This window comes from Neoarius graeffei, chromosome 24 (assembly GCF_027579695.1).
Source record: "Neoarius graeffei isolate fNeoGra1 chromosome 24, fNeoGra1.pri, whole genome shotgun sequence".
Taxonomy (NCBI): domain Eukaryota; kingdom Metazoa; phylum Chordata; class Actinopteri; order Siluriformes; family Ariidae; genus Neoarius; species Neoarius graeffei.
In genome coordinates, this window is record NC_083592.1 from 28,519,884 (window position 1) to 28,538,907 (window position 19,024).

General features: G+C 42.6%; 1 protein-coding gene across 1 annotated transcript in view; it reads left to right on the forward strand.

The window, feature by feature from the left end:
• Positions 1-19,024, forward strand: part of rasgrf2b (Ras protein-specific guanine nucleotide-releasing factor 2b) — a 214,761-nt gene that overhangs the window by 90,212 nt on the left and 105,525 nt on the right. The window lies entirely within an intron of this gene.

A 19,024-nucleotide genomic window follows, 5' to 3' on the forward strand; every position in this document is an offset into this window, starting at 1 on the left:
CCCCAGTCCTCTTTCTGTTCACACCAGGTCCTCTAGAGCCCTCAGACCCCCAGTGCACGGAATTCTGGGTAATTTTCTCTTGAATCAAAATGTCTGCTGCCATGCTTGCCCTGCTGTATTCTTTGATCAAAATAGTGCGGATTAAGGAAAATAAATTTATTATATATTTATATATTTATTAATAAATAAATATTTATTTATTTAGGGCGGCACGGTGGTGTAGTGGTTAGCGCTGTCGCCTCACAGCAAGAAGGTCCGGGTTCGAGCCCCGTGGCCGGCGAGGGCCTTTCTGTGCGGAGTTTGCATGTTCTCCCCGTGTCCGCGTGGGTTTCCTCCGGGTGCTCCGGTTTCCCCCACAGTCCAAAGACATGCAGGTTAGGTTAACTGGTGACTCTAAATTGACCGTAGGTGTGAATGTGAGTGTGAATGGTTGTCTGTGTCTATGTGTCAGCCCTGTGATGACCTGGCGACTTGTCCAGGGTGTACCCCGCCTTTCGCCCGTAGTCAGCTGGGATAGGCTCCAGCTTGCCTGCGACCCTGTAGAACAGGATAAAGCAGCTACAGATAATGAGATGAGATTTATTTATTTATAATATAGTTATATTATTGTGGCCGACTCGTCAGTCAGTAAGTTCAGAGAACTGTAAAGCGGCTGTGGTAAGTTCCAAAAGGAAGTTGAGTTTCCCTGCTACAGTCACGTGACCAACTACGGCAAACGAAGAAGGTTATTAAACTACAGTGAAAAAGGCGAAGTGAACCCGGTGCGCTTTTTGTTCACAATGCGCAGATTAGGCGAACCGTACCGTTGATTTTTAGCGAACCGTACTGAGACCACCTCCTGAGGTAGTCTCAGTTCGGTTCGCTTTAAAGGGGTCTGGGTACGGTTGGAGTGTTCACATATGCGCAAAAAATGCTGAGTCATCGATCTGAGTTCGGTTAGATGGCTGAAAGGGACCAAGTGTGAAAACACCCTCTAATACCACAGCAATTTGCTTATTGTTTATTATTTTACAGAATGATATGCTGTACTTTTTACTGATTTATAGTTACATTTAATATTGTTGTCGTCATTGGCGGAGCTTGAAGTCAAGTATCCTTTCCAAGATCAAGGTGCAAGGTAGAGAAGCACGAGGTCCATGACCTTGGAGCCTTTCGCTAAGGATTTGTTTAGAGTGGTGATCAGTCTGCAACGCTGATCCACACTGCTTGGCCTGGGAGGATCTTATTCCATGGCAACACGAGAGTGGAGACAATGGGACCCTCCGCAGGTTGCATCCCGAACCATTCACACACATGGGCAATTTAGCATAGCCAGTTAACCTAACCGCATGTCTTTAGACCATGGGGGAAACCGGAGCACCCGGAAGAAACCCACACAAACACGGGAAGAACATGCAAATCCCATACAGAAAGGCCCCTTTCGGCCACTGGGCTCGAACCCAGAACCTTCTTGCTGTGAGGCGACAGTGTTAACCATTACACCACTGTGCTGCCATTTAATATTGTACAACATTTGAAACAAGTTCCTGTTATCACTTACGTTACAGTAACTGTTAACAGTCCCTCCCTAACCAACCTCTCTTGACTACATTTAGTCAAGAAACCAAGAAACTACAAACCTCTCTGGCTTACAGATCTATAATTAAAAGTTATGACTTTACCTTTGACTGGAGACTCCTTTCAAAAATGCTAAATAAACATCTCACAGTGAACTTTTTTAATCCGTTTATACGGTGCATCTGCCAAGTCATGTATAAGTTGTTACTAATGAAATGATATCATATTATAACCAGGACTTTAAAGAATACTGCAATAGTGTGGGAACAGAGGGAAAAGGAGGGCAGATGAAAATGGAAAAAGGGAGAAAAGGTATAAGGGAATGTATAAAGTATTAAAGTACTGACACTAGATAATTGCATATGGTTGTACGTCAAATCATTGCTCTTAAAATCAAACTATGGCATCTGAATACGCACGATGAAGTTCTTGCACTATATACGAAATATCAGTTGCTTAGAAATACATCACATGGCTACCAGAGTGTGGCTCGGAGATAAATAGCTACTCCATATTTCAATTGTTAGGAGAAAAAAAACCCAACATTTTCAGACGTTTCACTAAGAAGCTTCAAGGTTAAATGACAGTCTATCTAATATCATTTACTTAAAGGAGAACTGAAGTCATTTTTAAACTTGCTTTATTTCTTAATTAGCGTGTTATTCAATTACGTTTTCGGTTTTAGTAACCTTATATCGTGACTCGTATTGGCAACTAATTGTAATTAATATTATACTTATCGACCTATTCAGTTTTTAGCCGTGTTGAATTTAGTTCGTTTGGTTCGCGGCAGGCGTCGCTTATCCGCGCGATCTTCACGAGACTTGTGCGAGACTTCGAAGCGTGAAGTGTCAGCCAGGTGTCAGTGCCGCCATTTTGAAAACTGTTTTCCAAACGAAATATTGCACAAAAACGAGTTTAAATGACGATTACTGCCTACTTTTTTCAAACTTTCCTGATTGCTATCAAAACAAACAAAACTTCCGGCTTGATTACGTCAGCATTCGAAAGAGGACGCGCGCGTCTTTTGACAAAGTTGGCAGATGTCGGTCACTTTGATTTCCGCTGTACGTTTTACTTCCGTCCTACGATGTCCCGCACAGGTCTCAACGCATCTCGTTGAGCATATTTCAAACACTCATAACTTGCTATAGCAGTGACAAAATAGTTATCAAAAATGCATTCCTATATTTAATAAAATGAGATACATAGAATTTTGATAATAAAAAATTTGCCTTCAGTTCTCCTTTAATATAAAAATGTTACAGCCTTGACCATTTGACCTTTTGTTATATCCATACCCATTATGCCTAGTTGGATTTTGGCTTTAGGGACTAGAAAATCAGCAGGTTGTGTGATATTAGCTTAGAAGAGTGTAAATCATTTTCTGCTCTGCTGGAAATCTGCTGTGATGCAGTGCATTGCAATATGGGGAAAAAATGCCTTGGCTATTCAACTCTTCAGTCCCCATCATGTTTTACCAGGGAACTGTCCTTCCCAGTAAATTAGTTTAGTCACCATAGGGACAGAAATCGAGTGTCATTATTTGTATAGGACCAGCAGCCTGCTATTGCTTACTGCTGAACAAATGTCAGTGCACTCGATATGATACATGTGATGGAGTCACTGTACTGTATCTGTGTGAAAATCATTGCTTATTTTTAGGGTGGTTAGTAAAAAAAAAACACACCAAAAAAAACAAAACAAAACAATGTGTTCTACACCCCAAAAACTGAGGCATTTGCATTATAATTGTTACCATGTTTACGTGTGGTTATTGTTACTGAAAGAGAAGAAGTATAAAAGTGGCATGCAATCAGTTTGTCACTCCGTTAGGTAGGTGGTACATGTCAGTGTTACAGTGTAGATCTTTTATTTTAGAAATGATCCAGTTGCATTTTTAAGTCCCTTAACTATAGACCTCAGCTTGAATTTGTACCCAAGTGCAGCTGCTGTAGTGATGAGCAGAGCCTTTGCTTGTTATGTCCTTGTATGACCTTTAAGGAATAATCCAGAATTATTGTACTACAAACAAAATATTCAACACATTTCTTTGTATTGAAAAGCTGTTGTGGCGGTGGGGGCATGGTCGAAAGTCAGCTGTGGAGAGAGAGGAGGCGGGCTGAACCAGCAGGTAATGTGTGTGATTCCCACTTGGGCCTTATTACTGCCAGCCTTCTTTCCTTGTGCTTTCAGTGGCTGCCGTGAGCCAGAGAGAGAGTGTGGCATAGCTTATGAAGCTAAGTGCACACACACACACACACACACACACAGAGAAAGAGAGAGAGACACACACACTCACACACACACACACACACACGCACAGACTCACACAGAGAGAGAGAGAGACTCACACACAGAGAGAGAGAGAGAGAGAGAGAGAGAGAGAGAGACTCACACACACACACAGAGAGAGAGAGAGACTCACAGAGAGAGAGAGAGAGAGAGAGAGAGAGAGAGACTCACACACACACACACAGAGAGAGAGAGAGAGAGAGACTCACACAGAGAGAGAGAGACTCACACACACACAAAAACACACACACACACACACACACACACAGAGAGAGAGAGAGAGACTCACACACACACAAAAACACACACACACAGAGACTACAGAGAGAGAGAGAGAGAGAGAGAGAGAGAGAGAGAGAGAGAGAGACATGCACACAAAGAAAGAAAGACTACAGAGAGAGAGAGAGAGACTCACAGACACAGAGAGAGAGAGAGAGACTCACAGACACCGAGAGAGAGAGAGAGAAACTCACACACACACACACACACACACACACACACACACACACACACACACACAGAAAGAGAGAGAGAGAAAGAGAGAGACTCACAGAGAGAGAGAGAGAGAGGCTCTCTCTCACACACACACAGACTCACAGAGAGAGAGAGGCGCACACACACACACACACACACACAGAAAGCAAGAAAGAGAGAGAGACTCACAGAGAGAGAGAGAGACAGAGAGAGAGACACACACATACACACAGACTCTCTCTCTCTCTCTCTCTCTCTCTCTCTCTCTCTCTCTCTCTCTCTCACACACACACACACACACACACACACACACACACACACACACACACACACACACACACAAGGAGTGCGATCTCAAACTAAAATAGGGTTGCCACCTGTGCTGACAAAAATCCTGGACATTTCGACCATCCAATCGACCTTTTTGCTTGTAAGCAACGGTGCCCTTCGCACATCTAACCCAAGACAAAAATCGCCCTTCTACGCTGAAATTGTATTGCTCTAATTAGTAAAAATGACGCTTTTGCTAGTTATTTGTTTAGTTAATTGCTTTACATAATATAGCAGGTCTTCATTATTTTGGTTTATTTCCAACAGTTTTTGGTTGTGGACACCTGGGGGCACAGGTAAAAGGGGAATAAATAATTAAGTTCTGTTTGTTTGCTTATGTGGAATAAAAATAAATAATCTAATTTTTCATTGTATCTAAGAATACCTGAATGTAGCAATGTAAGGTGTAATGTCAAACAGCTTACCTGATTGCTTAGAGTGTGGTGTGTGCTGTGCTTGTGCTTGCCTGTGCCTCTGCTGCTTGCTGCTCTTGGCTAAACAAATACATAGCACGAGCTAGTGACGACACTTTTGGGTTGCATTTCTGTTAGTAAACCTGTTAATTATGTCTTCTGAGTTTTTAAAAGTGCACTGAAAAGCTGTGGAGAGATAAAAGTGATCCCGGAGCTCTTCTGAAATTCCACCTGCCTCCCATGTTTTCCTGCGCACCCATACATACCGAGTTCTACAGTGGTGCCAAAACCCAGGCTAAAGGAGGACTCAGACACCGCCATGGAAGCCTCCCCACTCAGTGACATCCTAAAGTCCTTTGCCAGTTCCATCAAACCCAACACCAATCGCTTCTTGCCCTGCACAAGGAGCAGCAGCTGTGCTTTGAGCTGTGGGCAGTTCAAAAGCTGCTGCAGCCACCACGTCATCTCCGCCTGTGTCCCCTGCCATCATCCCACATGTTTTTCAAGCTTTTCAAGCACGCTGCAGCTGTGTGGGAATGACCGGAAAATTAATGGGCTTTCTAACTCCTCCCCTTGCTATCGGGGGAAGCCCAAATTGCTGCCCAGCATCTGCCACCAAGGACACAGCTGGAGTATCTGAGTGTCAGGAGGGCGGCCCTGCAGTATGACCTAGCAGAGGATCACCAGGCAGCAGTCCCTGGTTCAAGTACCTCTCTCTCTCTCTCTCTCTCTCTCTCTCTCAACACCTTAGACCCAGTGTTCAGACCACTGCTCCTCTCCTCCCACACTTTTTTATTTCTCTGCAGCTTTTCAGCAAAATTTCAAAAACTGAAGAAAAAAAAAAATCAAACACAAAAAATCTAACAGAAATGCAATCCAAAACAGGCCATCACCAACTCACAGCTTTTGCGTTGTTCAAGATTAAGATCATTATGTGTGTGTGTGTGTGTGTGTGTGTGTGTGTGTGTGTGTGTGTGTGTGTGTTGCAAGCTTCACCAGCTGTGCTATTTCTCTCTCTCTCTGATTCATGGCAGTCACTGAAAGCACAAAGAAGCACACATAAATAGACTGGTGTTAATAAGACACTGGTAAGAATCATCACGCGTTACCTTTCTGCCCGGAGCTGATGCTCAACCATGTCCCCACTGCCACACCTGTTTACTCAAAACTGACCTATAATATAAGTCTCAGGGCTGGTGTAAATTTCCATCAATAAAAATCTCATTATCTCTAGCTGCTTTATCCTGTTCTACAGGGTCGCAGGCAAGCTGGAGCCTATCCCAGCTGACTACGGGCGAAAGGCGGGGTACACCCTGGACAAGTCGCCAGGTCATCACAGGGCTGACACATAGACACAGACAACCATTCACACTCACATTCACACCTACTGTCAATTTAGAGCCACCAGTTAACCTAACCTGCATGTCTTTGGACTGTGGGGGAAACCGGAGCACCCGGAGGAAACCCACACGGACACGGAGAGAACATGCAAACTCCACACAGAAAGGCCCTCGCCAGCCACGGGGCTCGAACCTGGACCTTCTTGCTGTGAGGCAACAGCGCTAACCACTACACCACCGTGCCGCCCCATCAATAAAAGTATACCGCACATTTATAAAATGAAAATAGAAGACAAATTCAAAATTATAACTGTTACGCTCTCACAATAAAGGTCTTAGAATGAGCCAGAGATGAAATCATGTGTAAGTAGCCAAAAGTGTTTTTATGTCGTTTTATTCAATTTCTAAACACTGAAAAGCTCCGGTAAAGCTTTTTATATACAAAAACTAAATATTTTCCTTTTGAAAAAGTTGTTCCAACAAAAGTACAGACAATTTCATTTTATTAATGAATTCATGAAATCATTCTAAAACTGTGCCCTTAAAGGGTATATCCAGGACCAATTTAGTGTTTTTTTTTTATATGAAAGTATGTCCCTTTACACACTCATCCAGAAGGGTAATTTTGCACAAGGCCATCTGTCTACACCAGAAAAAAATAAAATAACAAAACGCGTCTGGAAAAATCCCAAGGGAGTCTGGAGCCAGATTGATCCAGATTCGTGATGCCCAGTGTTGCCATAGTTACTTTGAAACAGTAATCTGACTACTGACTACTGACTACTTCTTTAAAAAGAAACTTAGTTAAGTTACTGACTACTTGCTTTCAAAAGTAACTAAGTTAGATTACAAGTTACTTTATTAGTTACTTTTAGCAGCGAATGATCCCCTATTCCCATAACATAAAAATTACTACCAGTTTTGCCAATACTCACTTTATTGACATTCATTTTAACCGGAACATCAAAAATTACACTGATATTTGAAAACTATCACGGGCAGCATTTCTTCAACCACATACTGCCCAACCAATCTACTTAACTCTGCCCCACTTACTGGTTTTGAACCGAAGTCCAACTTTCTTTGTTTGCAGGGTGTGGGACCTCCTTCATTTGTTTTCTTCGCACCGGGCGGGACCTGCTCTGTTAACGTGGTTGTGCCATGCTGTGTCTCTAGATGTTTCTTTAGGTTTGATGTTGTATTCTTGAAGGCAGACAAGACTTTGTCGCCAGCACAGAGTGTACAACGAACCTTTATGTTGCCATCCTTAGCTGAAATAAAATCAAAATAATGTCTGTATTTCCAGGTGCAAAAGGCGTACCTCTCTCCCTCCATTGTTTACATCTGTCTCGTGTGCGGAGAGGAGATGACGTAACCTCATAGGAAACGTGTCACATAACCCAGATCGCCAAAAAAAAACCCTACGTTGCCCCAAAACGCAAAAATAGTAACGCACAGTGTATTAGATAAGTAACTTAAATCTGACTACTGGTTTGGAAATAGCACTGCGTTAGACTACTCGTTACTGAAAAAAGTAGTCCGACTACAGTAACGCGTTACTAAGTAGCGCGTTAGTGGCATCACTGGTGACGTCACATGCGGATCCACCAGCAGGCTGATGAGAGACCCTGCATGGATTCAGTGCACAGCCTGTGTAGACCAAGTTTAGCAGCTAGCAATTTTGGATTGAAATATGGAATTGTCACCTGAGCACAATGTTACTTCACCTTTGGATGAAGAATATAATGAGATGTCAGAATTGGGGTTTCATCTGTTTGGATTTGATGATGATTCAAGTATTCAATAGTAATTCAAAATTACTATTATGTATTTATATATTTCTTCATTTAGAAGAGTACTGGCTACTGTAGGAGAAAGATTTCATAAGCTACACACATGGAATCGGCTAAGCAGGGTTGTATATACATTTAATGTGTTTGACAGGTCCCAAGATCTCAAGCCCTGACACGCAGATCCCTTGATACATGTGAAGTAAGTGCATTATCGCCCAGCACTTTCGTGTTGTTTACTTTTGTGTCAATAAATAACATTATCCGTGTACCACACAAACACAGGAACACCTAATTTAGAGTATAGTCTCTCTTATTTCTTACCCTGGCAACAGTCAACTTGTGAATTGCTGATTTTCTTGGTATTTTTCTCGGCTCTGCTTGGTCCTCGGCTTCGAGGGCCTCAGTGGATGCGGCACTTCGCCTTCTGTCAGGGGAGACGAACACGGCTGGCTCCTTTGGTGACTCTGACACAAATGGAAACGGTGTTGCTTTGAGCATTTTAACAGATGGAACTGCGTCTTTTTTCAGATCAAGTTGCTTCTTGAAGCCCATTTCCCACTGCAAATAGTTCTCAAAGTCGTCGGGCTTTATGAAGTGAGCCCCGCTTATGATGTTGTGGTCTGTTGCATGTTGCCAATTTTTCCGGGTGCCTCACACGAAGCGCTCCCATTTCTCTCTCATTGTCCGGTCTTTTGGAAAATGATGAGTACTAATCCCATCAAGATTGGTGTTGCTACACCCTCCTACGATACATCTGTTAACCATTTTAATAATTACGTGATAACGTTGAAGAAATTTGCAGAAAACCACCAGGTCGTTTTCTCATAAACAAACCAGCGCTGACGTAGGATTCAGAAGGAGGCGTCCCACACGCGACGTCACGAAAATCAATGTTTCCCGGGAAATCCAAATGCCAAGTTTTTTCAGAGGCGGACCAATTCGCCTCAAATGGCTTGATTTCAACTGAATTTTTCTGGTATTGCACAAGGTAAAAAAATTGCACAAAATGCAAAATGTGACAGATATTTGACCAAAGTTTAATATAAAATGGGAGAATTACATCGATCTTGCTCCTACATATACCCAAGATGTGCCCTTTAAACTTCCATGATGAAAAAGTAACAGGTTCCATTCTTTTCTCAGAGCAGGGGAACTCGACCAAAGCATGACAGATGCTGTAGATATAGATCAGATTGAAATTTGCTGGAGTATTCCTTTAAGAAGCCAAAATAAATTCTCCCTCTGGTTGTGAGTAGTGAAAAGTGGAAATCGATTTTAAAGTGTGGCTGATTGATGACAAATCCTTTTATCATAGTTTGTCAGGCTCCGCATACTGTTTATGGTTTGTGGCAGAGATACCAAGTGATCTTTAATATACATATATCAAGTCATAGCATATAGATTAATTACAGTTTCACTGTGCATCATAGAAAACAACACTTGTTCTCTACAGTGTACATACTGAAGGTACAGTTCACTAAAAGCAACATAATGCTTAATGCATAATGCATCACTTTAAGTGATGGTGTTTCGAGGCATGGTGTAGTGCACTGCTGGGCCTTTTACAAGTGCTGCATGCTGTGCTGGAAAATTTCTCTCGGAGGAATGTGATCCAAGTTTATCATCAGGATTACACCTTTAGTTTCACTGTTTAATGAAATATTTATAGTTTATTACAATAATATGTGTATCATTCAACAATAGCTGAGAAGAAACAAAGCTTTAGCTGTCTAGATAGATTTGCTTGCCAAACATCCGTCAATCTGTTGAGTGCTTTCCAAGCTAGGCCTTTCCTGACCTTAATGTCCATCTCAGACAGTCTACTGTCAAATCTGTTTTGCTTTATGGTTGCGAGGGCTGGACCCTCACAACTGCATTGGAGAAATCCCTAAATGGCACTTACACGTGCTCCGGAGGGTACATAACATCAACTGGAGTGACCACATCACCAATTCTGAGCTGTACGGTGACATCATCCCCTGTATCTCAAACAAGATTGGCTACAGAAGGCTTGGCCTTGTTGATCATTGTTACCGCCACCCTGACCTTCCCGCAAGTCAGCTGGTGATGTGGCGCCCAACCCATGGTCATCTGAGGAGGGGTCGCCTTCCGGCCACCTTTCTAGATGCACTAATAAGGGACGCTAGGGCTCAGCGTCTCTCTGAACTAACATCATGCATCAACAGTTGTGATGACTGGGCCACTAGGCGTATAGCTTGGCTGAGGCTGCACTGATTTGGTTGATTTGTGTATCATCCAAAGGCTCTACATTTTGACTCATAAAAATATCATATATCAGAATATCATTTTTTGACAATATTCTTTTTTTGTATTTCACATTATATGTGTAGCACACTGATTTGTTACCTTATAGATTTTTTGTATTAATCGAAATACAGTGTGTTGATTGAATAATCTGCTGTTTAATGTTATATTTAGATTTTTTTTTGAAAATCACGATTAATAAATGATTACATTTACTTCTGTTTAAGTTATTCTATGTTAAATTTATTCTCAATTGGTAAAGTAGGATTTTGATCTTTGTGTACTATCTACTTGGCTCTGTTAGATCTAGTCTGGTCTACAATGGTGCTTGAAAGTTTGTGAACCCTTTAGAAATTTCTATATTTCTGTATAAATATGACCTAAAACATCATCAGATTTTCACACAAGTCCTAAAAGTAGATAAAGAGAACCCAGTTAAACACATGAGACAAAAATATTATACTTGGTCATTTATTTATTGAGGAAAATGATCCAATATTACATATCTGTGAGTGGCAAAAGTATGTGAACCTCTAGGATTAGCAGTTAATTTGAAGGTGAAATTAGAGTCAGGTGTTTTCAATCAGTGGGATGACAATCAGGTGTGAGTGGGCACCCTGTTTTATTTAAAGAACAAGGATTTATCAAAGTCTGATCTTCACGAACTCTGTATGGCATGTGCTGTCTGATGGGTCGGGGTGGGGGGTTTGTTTCTGTATTTCATATATGTATTTAAAAAAAAGTCTGATCTTCACAACACGTTTGTGGAAGTGTATCATGGCACGAACAAAGGAGATTTCTGAGGACCTCAGAAAAAGCATTGCTTATGCTCATCAGGCTGGAAAAGGTTACAAAACCATCTCTAAAGAGTTTGGACTCCACCAATCCACAGTCAGACAGATTGTGTACAAATGGAAGAAATTCAAGACCATTGTTACCCTCCCCAGGAGTGGTTGACCAACAAAGATCACTCCAAGAGCAAGGCATGTAATAGTCGGCGAGGTCACAAAGGACCCCAGGGTAACTTCTAAGCAACTGAAGGCCTCACTCACATTGGCTAATGTTCATGAGTTCATGAGTCCACCATCAGGAGAACACTGAACAACAATGGTGTGCATGGCAGGGTTGCAAGGAGAAAGGCACTGCTCTCCAAAAAGAACATTGCTGCTTGTCTGCAGTTTGCTAAAAAACACATGGACAAGCCAGAAGGCTATTGGAAAACTGTTTTGTGGATGGATGAGACCAAAATAGAACTTTTTGGTTTAAATGAGAAGCGTTATGTTTGGAGAAAGGAAAACACTGCATTCCAGCATAAGAACCTTCTGAATCTCTGAGAAGATGGGTCATGCAACAAGACAACGACCCTAAGCACACAAGTCGTTCTACCAAATAATGATTAAAGAAGAATAAAGTTAATGTTTTGGAATGACCAAGTCAAAGTCCTGACCTTAATCCAATTGAAATGTTGTGGAAGGACCTGAAGCAAGCAGTCCATGTGAGGAAACCAACCAACATCCCAGAGTTGAAGCTGTTCTGTGCAGAGGAATGGGCTAAAATTCCTCCAAGCCGGTGTGCAGGACTGATCAACAGTTACTGGAAATGTTTAGTTGCAGTTATTGCTGCACAAGGGGGTCACACCAGATACTGAAAGCAAAGGTTCACATACTTTTGCCACTCACAGGTGGTTTTGGTGACAGTGTGCAAATGCTCAAAAAAAAAATGGAGAGGAGTACATGGTTGGAATGCAAGAACATAATGATGATATATTGTAGGTTTAATGTTTTTAACATATAATATCTGGCATTAACTGAGATCTGGATCACTCCACAGAACTTGGCTACACCAGTTGCGCTATCCTCTGCATATGCTGTCTCTCACACTCCACAAGAAACTGGCAGGGGTAGTGGTACAGGTTTGCTTTTGTTTTGGAGATGGTGCTTCACACCTGTTTTACTGTCTCATCTCAATATTTCATCCATCGACTTCCATGCAGTTTCAGTTACCTCTTCAAGTAACCTTCTCATCATTGTCATGTACTGTCCTCCCAGTCCCTAAGGAGACTTTCTTGAGGAAATGGACATGCTCCTCAATCTTTTCCTGACTGACAGCACCCCTCTCACTCTCCTCTGAGACTTCAACCTCCCCTCCAACAAGCTCCCATCCTCTTGCCTTCTCTCTGTTCTCCATTCCTTCTCCATGACATTCAACAGCTGCCCTCCCACACACAAGGATGGAAATGTCCTGGGCCTGGTCTTCAATCACTCCTCTCCAGCTATGGACCCTTTTCACGTGACGTCACGACAAACGCGGCCGCCATTTTGGACATGTACTACCAGTAGTTTACCACAGCCAACATTGAGGAACGGCAGCAAAGAAAGTTTTTACTTTCAGCAAGACTTCCATCATGCCACTATATTGTTGTGCACCTGGATGTAGTAACCATCAACAAACAAGGCAAGGTTTATCATTTTATCAGATCCCGACGAAGAAGATGGATAGCGGCCTTTAACAGATTGGCAGCCCTCGGCATACCAACGCTTGTGTAGTGACCACTTTGTTGGAGGTAAGACGAATAAAATTAGCCAGAAAAGGCATTACATTGCTGTTAACATTCTGTGGTGGCGAGTGTGTAACCAAATAGGTTAAAATAACCCATTGTAACCTCTTTGTTATTCTGTAGTAGCTATTGTTGACTAGCTAATATCAACAACATAGTAGCTAGTATGTTACTGTAGCAATGTTTACGTTCAGTCATTTGGATGGCTGTTAAAACCTTTCAGTCTCAAGTTTTTCCTTTACTGTATTTACTAGTTTACTGTAATTATGATCCGGCAGCTATTTACACCGGATCCAGTGTAAATAGCTGCCGGAGCCAACGTCCGAGGTTCCGGAGCGCGCTCCGGCTTGCTCCCCCTCAAATTAAGCAGCGCGCTCCGGCTTGCTCCCGGAGTGCTCCGACTGAGGTTCCGGAGCGCGCTGCTTAATTTGAGGGGGAGCAAGCCAGAGTGCGCTGCTTAATTTGAGGGGGAGCAAGCCGGAGCGCGCTCCGGAACCTCGGCCGGAGCACTCCTAGAGCAAGCCGGAGCGCGCTCCGGAACCTCGGATGGAGCACTCCTGGAGCAAGCTGGAGCGCGCTCCAGAACCTCGGTGTATGTGTATGGCGATGGGTTTTTAACGACATAGGTATACAGATCATGTGGGCCGAAGTCAGGTAAAGACGAGGGCTTCGTGTACTTCCGTACGTCAGTGAACAATCCTGGTGGAAGCAGGTAAACATCGTTCTCTAAGCCTGCTAACCTCAATTTTTTGCAAATACCTCTCCCTCTGCTCGCCCTGTAAATGCCCTACATCGCTGGATAGTGAAGGTGTTTTCTGCATCTCGCTCTTTTTTCTTTTATGTTTTTCGTTTATCGCCTTCCTCGCATTCAAACTGATTTGAGCCGAAGTCCACTACATGTCCAAAATGGCGGTCGCGTTTACGAAGGTCACGTGACTGAAAAGGGTCTATAGACATCAATGCTACGCCACTCCACATCTCTGATCATCACTTGGTATCCTTCACCATCAGCCTCCCTGTCCTGCCTAAATGCCAATGTTCAGAGCATCTCTCCCACTTGCTGAAATTCTTTTTCCTTGCTACCATTAGAGTTAGCCACCAACACCTTTGTCTTCACTTTCCTCATCCTCATTCTACACAAAATCCTTGCAGGCTTGTAGTACTCGAGTCCAGGACTTGGACTTGAGTCCGACTCATGCCCTAATTTTAAGGACTTGTGACTCAACTTGGACTTGAATGCTGATGACTCGGACTTGGACTCGTGCATTAACTGCATTAGGACTCATAAATTGGAGACAAGGACTTGGATTTTTTCTTAATTTTTTATAACATGCCATAATAATTTGGCATAAGATATTTATATCTACATTAATTTCTGTACTAATTTCGTGCAAGAGTGTCACACCTGCACGCCTTGGTGCATCAGATAGACTCTCGGGCACGCTCTGGACAGCGCGCACGCCAAGTGGACTCTCGCGCACGCACCTTGAACGACTCGCACCTGCACAGGATTAAGGCACAATCAGCACGCCTATATAAAAACTGTGAAAACGCACTTACTTTGCGAAGTATTGAGTTGCGTTGCTGACACATTATTTCCTTGTTTGGTTTCCTGATCCCTGATTTCCTGTTTCTCATCTCTGATTCTGCCGAGTCTACAATAGCCTGTTTGTGCCTCGCTCGACTTATTACCTGTTTCACTGTTTTGATTTTGCCTGCCATTCCTGATTGTTTACCTGTCTTCACTTGTATTAATAAACACACCTTCTGCACTTACATCCATCTCCCAGCCATCTCTGACAGAATACTTTGCACTCCCTGACAAAGAGAATGCACATTCACCTGTTCATACGTCATGTTCAGTAACAAATTAATGTTAATGGCGCTAAAACAGTCACCATCAAACAGTGAGGTTGGAGTCTTGTTCTCTGACTCGAATCGGATCAATAGTGGACTTGACTTGGACTCAACTCAATTTTTTTAATGACTTGGACTTGACTTGAACACTGGGGACTCGAGACTGGACTCAGACTCAAGGTTTAGTGACTCAACTACAACACTGGATCCTTGCAAGCTCCTCAACATCTTTTCTTCACCTCTTATCCTGCTGGCTCCTCCTCCACTATCCTCCATGACTTCTGATGACTTTGCCAACTTTTTCTAATGAGAAGCTTGAAAAATCTGCCAGACCTTTAATTACTCCTACCCCAGCTTCTACACTACATGTTCAGGATTACCCTTATCTTACACTGACACATTTTTCTCCTCTAACAACAAAAGAAATGTTGCAAGTCATCTTGTCCTTCAATCCCACCACTCACCTGTTGGATCCCATCCTTTCCACAATGTTCCAGACCATCTCACAAAACCTCCTCCTCTATTATTGTTAATGACTCCATAACATCTGATCATGTACCAATTGCATTCAACACAGCAAAGTTTTTTTTTCCATCTTGAAGAAACACATTCTGGACACCTCAGACATCAGCAACTACCAACTGGTATCAGTTCTCTTTTCTCTTTCTTAAATCCTTGAATGCTCCATCTATAATCAACTGTGTCTCTGTCTCACCCAGAACAACCTCCAAGAACCAAACGATTCTCACATCAAAGCAGCATACTCCACAAAAACTGTCCTCATGGCCATCACTGCAAAACGTAATGCCACTAGATCAGCCAAACTGTCATTGGTCCTCATCCTCCTTGATCTTTCAGCAGCATTCGACACAACCCCAAGACTCTCATGTCCATCCTCATAAGCCTTGGAATCTGTGAAATGGCATACCAATGGTTTGCTTACTACCTGGAGGGTTGGTCATATCAGGTGACACGGAGTGGATCCACATCTGCTCCATGCAGACTCTGCACTGGTGTCCCACAAGGATCAATGCTTGGTCCTCTTTTGTTTTCCCTTTATACCTGATCTCTTGGTGAGGCCACATCCTTACATGTTTTTTTTTTAATTATTTTTTTACCACTGCTATGTGGATGGCACTCAATTTATTCTCTCCTTTCCTCCCTCAGACACTCATGTTTCTGCTTGGATCTCAGCATGTCTGGCAGACATTTTATAGTAGATGGCAGCTTATCAGCTGAAACTTAAGTCCAGCAAAACGGAGCTGGTGTTCATCCCAGGAGATACATCCCCATGTAAGAATCTTGTAATTTTCATGGACAACTTGAAGATCTCACTAAGGACCATGGCTATAGACAATCAACTATTGTTCCTGTCTCTCATCACTAAACTGACACACTTGTGCCAATTTTTCCTTGACAACATCAGAAGGATTCATCCATTTCTATCCAGAGAGGCCACTCAGGCACTTGTTCAGTCTCTTGCCATTTCAAGACTGGACTACTGCAACTCACTTACTGACCTCTGTAACTGATACAGGATGCAGCTGCACAAGTTATTCTCAACCTTCCCAAGTTCTCCCACACTACTCCATTGCTATGCTCCCTCTACTGGCTTCCTGTAGCTGCCTGCATTAGATTTAAAACACTGATGCTTGAATACAAAGCCAAGAATGGACCAGCACCCACCAACCTTAAAGCACTTATCACACCCCACAATGCAGTATGTTCCAGCCAGTCCTCTAGCACAGCTCAGTTGGACCCATAAACTTTCAAGATACAAGGAATGATATCAACAGGGTTTTCAGACTGATTGTACTCTGTATTGCTGAGTTTCACGTGAAGTCACATCTGCCTCATTAGTTATTCAAAACTTTAGCTGGCGGTCTACTAAAGCTCAGGTGACAAAGCGTTTGTAAGGAGAAGGTGCATTGCTTGCATGAAAAATGCCTTACGCTTGCATTGTTTTAGGTTGTTTGAATTGATCAAACCGTGAAACTGATAAAAGTTTCTTCAGGGTTCCCCGTGAACTAATAAAAAAGGGTGAACGAACACAGGATTTCACAAAAAGACGTCGAGAAAGGTGGCTTTTGAACCTCTCACTGAAATCGAAGGGAGCCAAGTCGAAGCATGCTCGAGTTTGCAGTGATCACTTCGTGAAAGGTTTGTATCTCCCTCTCAGCTATGTCCTTAGTGTTTTCCAAGCACTTTTCTTGCTATGTGTCATTATTTTATGGTACTTATTTTAGTCACGAAGCGTTAAAGTCCCCAGCTGTTTTTTTGTTTACCCCTCACTCCTCACAAAGTCCATATGCATGAAGGTTGCGACAAAATTCTTACCCAGCCATACAGTTACAATGCGCTGTGATCACTTCTCCGTCTTGTTTAACTAAGATCCAGGTCTTTAAAGGGGTTTCTGATGATCTTTGTGAATGATTTACCTGAGAGATAAGAGCCAACACAAGTGAGAATCAAGTGAACTGTTGTTTACACTTCAACTTGCAGCACTTCGTTGTAAAGACATGAATGAAAAGCTTAAAAAAAACATACTTACACGGGCAAAAACAATACAGGATTCATTCGGCAGTGACTTGATACCGAGGTCCTTTACGCAGCCACATACTCTTCCATGCTTTCACTGTTTTGCGGCATAGAAGGATGTCTGCAACACCAGATAGTTCGAGATGTCGGGGAACTCGACTGAAGGGTAGTTTTGAGATCATATGACAAATCCTTCTTTCCCAGACTGTAGGGGTCGATTCCATTGCACATAGCGATCTTCTGAATATACAACCCTGATTCCAAAAAAGTTCGGACAAAGTACAAATTGTAATTAAAAATGGAATGCAATAATTTACACATCTCAAAAACTGATATTGTATTCACAATAGAACATAGACAACATATCAAATGTCGAAAGTGAGACATTTTGAAATTTCATGCCAAATACTGGCTCATTTGAAATTTCATGACAGCAACACATCTCAAAAAAGTTGGGACAGGGGCAATAAGAGGCTGGAAAAGTTAAAGGTGCAAAAAAGGAACAGCTGGAGGACCAAATTGCAACTCATTAGGTCAATTGGCAATAGGTCATTAACATGCCTGGATATAAAAAGAGCATCTTGGAGTGGCAGCGGCTCTCAGAAGTAAAGATGGGAAGAGGATCACCAAGCCCCCTAATTCTGCACCGACAAATAGTGGAGCAATATCAGAAAGGAGTTCGACAGTGTAAAATTGCAAAGAGTTTGAACATATCATCTACAGTGCATAATATCATCAAAAGATTCAGAGAATCTGGAAGAATCTCTGTGCGTAAGGGTCAAGGCCGGAAAACCAACCTGGGTGCCAGTGATCTTCGGGCCCTTAGACAGCACTGCATCACATACAGGCATGCTTCTGTATTGGAAATCACAAAATGGGCTCAGGGATATTTCCAGAGAACATTATCTGTGAACACAATTCACCGTGCCATCCGCCGTTGCCAGCTAAAACTCTATAGTTCAAAGAAGAAGTCGTATCTAAACATGATCCAGAAGCGCAGACGTCTTCTCTGGGCCAAGGCTCATTTAAAATGGACTGTGGCAAAGTGGAAAACTGTTCTGTGGTCAGATGAATCAAAATTTGAAGTTCTTTATGGAAATCAGGGACGCCGTGTCATTCGGACTAAAGAGGAGAAGGATGACCCAAGTTGTTATCAGCACTCAGTTCAGAAGCCTGCATCTCTGATGGTATGGGGTTGCATTAGTGTGTGTGGCATGGGCAGCTTACACATCTGGAAAGACACCATCAATGCTGAAAGGTATATCCAGGTTCTCGAGCAACATATGCTCCCATCCAGACGACGTCTCTTTCAGGGAAGACCTTGCATTTTCCAACATGACAATGCCAAACCACATACTGCATCAATTACAGCATCATGGCTGCGTAGAAGAAGGGTCCGGGTACTGAACTGGCCAGCCTGCAGTCCAGATCTTTCACCCATAGAAAACATTTGGCGCATCATAAAACGGAAGATACAACAAAAAAGACCTAAGACAGTTGAACAACTAGAATCCTACATTAGACAAGAATGGGTTAACATTCCTATCCCTAAACTTGAGCAACTTGTCTCCTCAGTCCCCAGACGTTTACAGACTGTTGTAAAGA